This window comes from Megascapheus bottae, chromosome 8, assembly GCF_031878675.1.
Source record: "Megascapheus bottae isolate mThoBot1 chromosome 8, mThoBot2.hap1, whole genome shotgun sequence".
Classification (NCBI taxonomy): domain Eukaryota; kingdom Metazoa; phylum Chordata; class Mammalia; order Rodentia; family Geomyidae; genus Megascapheus; species Megascapheus bottae.
Genome location: NC_143516.1, coordinates 40443618 through 40449513, shown reverse-complemented (window position 1 = coordinate 40449513; position 5896 = coordinate 40443618).

Sequence of the window (5896 nt, the reverse complement as noted above, 5' to 3'; positions counted from 1 at the left end):
CTAGCTACTGAGGATGCTGAGATCTGAGGATCACAATTCAAAGCCAGTCCATGCAGGAAAGTCTGTGAGGAACGTCTTTGATCTTCAATGAACCACCAAAAAATAAAAATTAAAAAAAAATCTTCAAGTTGAAGCAGTGGCTCAAGGGGTACAGTGCCACCCTTAGCAATAAATAAAGAAATAAATAGTTCAGGGGCAGCACCCAGGCACTGAGTTCAAGCCCCAGGATCAGCACACACACAAAAAGATTATTTTTTAATAATAAGAAAATAGGAAACCTCTAGAGCAACTGCTTAGCATATAACATGACAGAAATCAAATGCAAATAATTCTCACTTTTTGTCAGAAACCCCAAATGTTGAGGCATCTCAGGAGAGGTAGCTGCTTGCTTCCCTTCCTGTCTGTTTTAATATGTGCTGAGGATTTATAGACACAAAAGTGCCATTGTGGATTCAGGATGAAAATTTGTATAATTTGAGCTGAGGATATGGCTATTACAAGTCCTCATTGACAACCAGACTCAGTGAAGCTGTTCAAAAGTGTTACACAAAGCACAGAAAAGTCCTTAGTTCAGTAGTGAAAACAGTTATTACCATCTGCCCTTTGACCCTGGTGTTTTTGTTCCAGAAACATCATTCTATCTGTTTCTGAGGTTTGTTTAGACTAGCTTTGGTAATTTTATGCAAAAAGTATATAAAAATGTTGGTTCACTCGGACATTTGGTGAGAGGGCTCTTGAATAAATTAAAAGGCATGATACATTCACATTTCTGAGTTTTCTAAGTTGTTTTCAAATGCTACTCAGATGTGCTACATCATACAGATACTTCCAATCAAAGGTCTCCTCGTCTCTCTGGTATGTTTGTCTAAATTATTCGTCCCAGTCATTACATGATGCTAGAGCAAGAAAATTCAGTCAGCAATAGTAATCCAGCCAGATGCAACCTATAGGCTTAGTTAAAAAAAAAAAATCACGGGCCAGGAGTTTGGCCTAGTGATAGAGTGCTTGCCTCGCATGCACGAAGACCCGGGTTCGATTCCTTGGTACCACATACTTAGAAAAAGCCAGAAGTGGTGCTGAGGCTCAAGTGATAGAGTTCTAGCCTTGAGAAAAATTCAAGGTCAGTCCTCAGGCCCTGAGCTCAAGCCCAGGACTGGCCAAAAAAAAAAAAAATCACAATGCCAATAAATCAGTCAAAGGTGGGCACGATAGCTCATGTCTGTAAGCCTAGCTCTGAGATCTGAGGATCGAGGTTCAAAGTCAGCCTGGGCACTAAACTCCCTGAGACTGTTATCTCTAAGTAGCCACCAAAAAAAAGTGGAAGTGGTGTTGTGGCTCAAGGGGCAGGGTGGTAACCTTGAACTGAAAAGCTTAGGGGCAGTGCCCAGGCCCAGAGTTCAAGCCCTGTGACCAAAAACAACAACCACCACAACAAAAATGAATCAGCTCTTGCTAGCTAGCTTAGCTAAACATGTACATATTCCCATAACCCGGCAGCTTCACATCTAAGTACAAACTAAAAAATATGTGCACATGAGTTGTGGAAGTTTGCTGTAATACTGTTTATAGAAACATACTTGGAAAAAACCTTAACGTCCATCAGCAGGAAATTAGCATGATTGTTTAATCAAATGCCAAAGAAGTTAAAGTAAATACAGTACTATACATACTAACAACACAGTTGGATACCTACCATGCCTTTGGAAGCATGCAAAGAGAAGAACAAAGACTGGTATGTCAATGTTGGGTAGTTTTTCTGTTTCTCTTTTTTCTTTCTTTCTTTTCTTTTTTTTTTTTTTAATTTTTTGCCAGTCTTGGGGCTTGAACTAAGGGCCTGGGAACTATCCTTGAGCTTTCTCAAAGCTAGCACTCTACCACTTGAGCCAGAGCACCACTTCTGATTTTCTTTATGTAAGTGGTAGCTATGCTAGGCAAGCACTCCATCACTAGGCCACACTCACAGCCCTAGGGTTGTTGTTGCTATTGTTGTTTTATAATTCAAAACATGGGCTAATCTAACTCAGTGAGAGGGAATCTCAGAGTTGTTCTTATTTACATTTCCTTTATAGCCAAGGATGATGAGCATTTCCTCGTGGTTTTTTTTGTTGTTGCTGCCATTCTTACTTCTGAGAAGTCTCTCCTTAGTTCCTTTGCCCATTTAGTGATTAGTTTATTGGGTTTCAGAGGGATTAATTAAAAATCAAAAACAAAAAAAACCTTCAATATAAATTTATCATTTAAAGATCCAAGTTAAAATCCTTATCAGTGTTTCTTTATCATTGTAAGTTTTTATTTGATTATGGTCTAAGAAGTTATTTTAATTCATTGGGGCACAAATTTATGTGGCATTATTTATGAACTTTTTGGATATAATTAAATTTACCTAAAAGCTTAATTGCTTTTAAGTTAATTAATCTAAACTCTGGGGCCTGAGTATTTAAGATCATATTTTATGTGAGAAACTAGTTTTCAGATGTGCTGTTTTACAAAGCATGGTTTTATATGCGTTGTCTTGGAGAGAATTCCCCAGAATTCCAGTTAAGGGTTTATAATACTCTCATATTAAATCTGGGCAGGAGCCAGGTATAGGCCAGCTAAACCATCATTGCTCCAAATAAGAAATAGATACTGGGAATCTATCTCTAAAGACAGCCCTAATTTGCGACCCCTGAAGGCATGCCAGAGTTCAAGAAGGCTGAGACAGGATATTGCACAATGGTAAAGTAAAATGTATGTGATAGTTTGCCACTTCTTGTATTTAACTCTCATCTTCAAAATAAGACAAATGGAGGCTGAGAGTCTGGCCTAATTCTAGAGTGCTTGCCTAGCATGCACGAACACCCAGGTGTGATTCCTTGGTACAACATACATAGAAAAAAGCCAGAGGGGCCAGGAGTTTGGCCTAGTGGTCAAGTGCTTGCCTAGCATACACAAAGACCTGGGTTCGATTCCTAGGTACCACATATGTAGAAAAAGCCAGAAGTGGTGCTGTGGCTCAAGTGGTAGAGCCCTAGCCTTGAGAAAATCCAGGGACAGTGCTCAGGCCCTGAGCCCAAGCCCAAGCCCAGGACTGGCAAAAAAAAAAAAAAGAAAGAAAGAAAGTAAAAAACCAGAATTGGTGCTGAGTCTCAAGTGGTAGAGCTCCAGCATTGAGAAAGTCCAAGGACAGTGCTCAAGCCCACGACGGGCAACAGTGAAAAACCTTGATTCCCCCACTTCCCAGGCAGTATTAAGAAAGGAGAAGCTGGCTGGGAGTTTAGCCTAGTGGCAGAGTGCTTGCCTAGCATGCACGAAGACCAGAGTTTGATTCCTCAATACGTTCATAGAGGTAAAAAAAAAAAAAAAAAAAAGCCAGAAATGGTGCTGTGGCTCAAGTGGTAGAGCTCTAGCCTTAAGAAAGACCAACAACAGTGCCCAGGCCCTGAGTTCAAGGCCCAGGACTGGCAAAAAATAATTTTTTTTAAATTAAAAAAAAATCAGAGAAGCCTGTATCATGGAAGAATTTATTTCCTCCATGAGAAGAAAATGCAGAGTGGGTAACCGTGGTGACATTGAAGCCCGGTTGTCTGGGAAGTAAACACACCAGCCTTTGCTCCCATCATCCAGCCTCTTGCCAATATAACCCATTCGCCAGCCTACTCAATAGGCACATGTCAGGACATCTCAGGGAGTATTCAACAACACAGATCATGACACAGGGAAGGAAAAGGCAGAGAATGAAACTTGGGAGCCAAGAAGACAGTGAGTTGTCATATCTCAGAGAAAACAAGAATGCTATTTCGTAAGCAAATTGTATGTTCATTGCCAAAACGAGAAGGGGTGGGAGAAGGGGTAATACCATCCGAAAAGAAATGTATTCATTACCTGACTTCTGTAACTGTAACTCCTCTGCATATCTCCTTTATAATCACAATAAATAATTTAAAACTTAAAAAAAGAAATGTACTTATTACCTGGCTTGTGAAACTGTAAACCCCACTGTGTATCACCTTTATAGTCACAATAGAAATATTTGTTTTAAAATAAGGCACAAGTGGCAGAGAAAATACCTAAAGATGGATATTCTAAAGCCCCAAATCTATATTTGGTAGATGTTGATAACTCACAGAACTAGGATTACCTAGTTACTTACAAAAACATTTCAGATATCCTTAACGCTGGGCGTTGATGGCTACTTGGAAGGCTAGCTAAAATAAAATAAAACTTAGCTTTGAAAGTGAAGGCAAGTTGGGTTGGTGGCACATGCCTCTAGTTGAAAGGACTGGAGAAGCTGAAGCATGAAGAACGTGAGCTCCAGAATTTGTTGTGTGACAATATGATGGCACAAGTGAGAGGCTGGGCTTATGTATGAGGTTGTAGTAAAAGTAGGTGCACTAAGTGTTATGTAAAAGTAACTCCAGACTCTTCTTTTTCTTTCCATCAGTCCTGGGGCTTGAACTCAGGGCCTGAGCAGAGTCCTCAGGCATTCTCAAGGCTAGTACTCTACCACTTGAGCCACAGCCCCACTTCCAGCTTTTTCTATGTATGTGGTACCAAAGAATCAAACCTGGGTCTTTGTGCATAGTAGACAAGCACTCTACCACTAGGCTAAACTCCTAGCCCTATTCCTGTATGTGGAATATATAAATTTCACCTATGAAACTTAGATCCCATGATAGGTCATTATGCATATATAAATATTTCAAAATCCAAAACATTCCTCCTCTCAGACATTTCATATAAGAGATGTTTAAGATGTTATTAATAACTACAAAACCAAATACAGTAACAAACTCAGTGGTAATGACCCAGCTACACATGACAGCCCTGATTCTCTTCTTACCTGTGTCTCAGTAAGCATTGAGACTCTGCTAGCTTTTTAGAAGCCCTGCTAAGTTGTTTAAACTTGTTTCCATTTCATTTAAGATGGACAAAAACTGTTAGACAGACAATTGTGTTGCTATTTTAAAAATTTGGGGGGCCAGGAGTTTGGCCTAGTGGTAGAGTGCTTTCCTAGCATAAAGACCCAGGTTTGATTCCTCACAACCACATACATAGAAAAAAAGCCAGCACTGATTCTGTGGCTCAAGTAGTAAAGCTCTAGTCTTAAGAAAACCCAAGGACAGTAGTCAGGCCTGAGCCCAAGCCCAGGACTATCAAAGAAAAAACAAAACAATTAATCCTTTCCTTGGGCTAGGAATGTGGCTTAGTGGTAGAGTGCTTGCCTAGCATGCATGTAGCCCTGGGTTCAATTCCTCAGTACCATATAAGCAGAAAAAGCCAGAAGTAGTGCTGTGTCTCAAGCAGTAGAGCGCTAGCCTTGGTGGGGGTGGGGGGGAATCCCAGGAACAGTGCCCAGGGTCTGAGTGCAGGTCCCAGGACTGACCAAAAAAAAATCCTTTTCCTAGTCTGCATAAAATAAGCAGGAAACAAAAATGACAACCAAGTACCAAAATGAAAGACTATAATAAGTACTGCTATCTCCTGGGGTAAGACAAATTGATCTGCATTTAATTTTTTTGTGGACAAAGTACTCAGCCCAATTTTTCATGGATGAGAACGCAAGCTCACAAAAGCTTATAGAAAGAAAATGTTGGGCTGGGAATATGTCTTAGTGGTAGAGTGCTTGCCTAGCATGCATGAAGCCTCTGGTTTGATTCCTTAGTACCATGTGCACAGAAAAAGTCAGAAGTGGTGCTGTGGCTCAAATGGTAGAGTGCTAGCCTTGACCAAAAGAAGCTCAGGGACAGGGTCCAGACTCTGAGTTCAAGCCCCAGAACTGTAGGACTGGGGTGGGGGGGGGATGATGCTTATCAAAATGAACTCCAAGAAATGGAAACAAAAGTTTTGTTTGGTTTTTTTTTTTATTTGTTTTGGTTTTTGTCAGTCATGGGGATTGATCTCTGGGCCTGGCTGC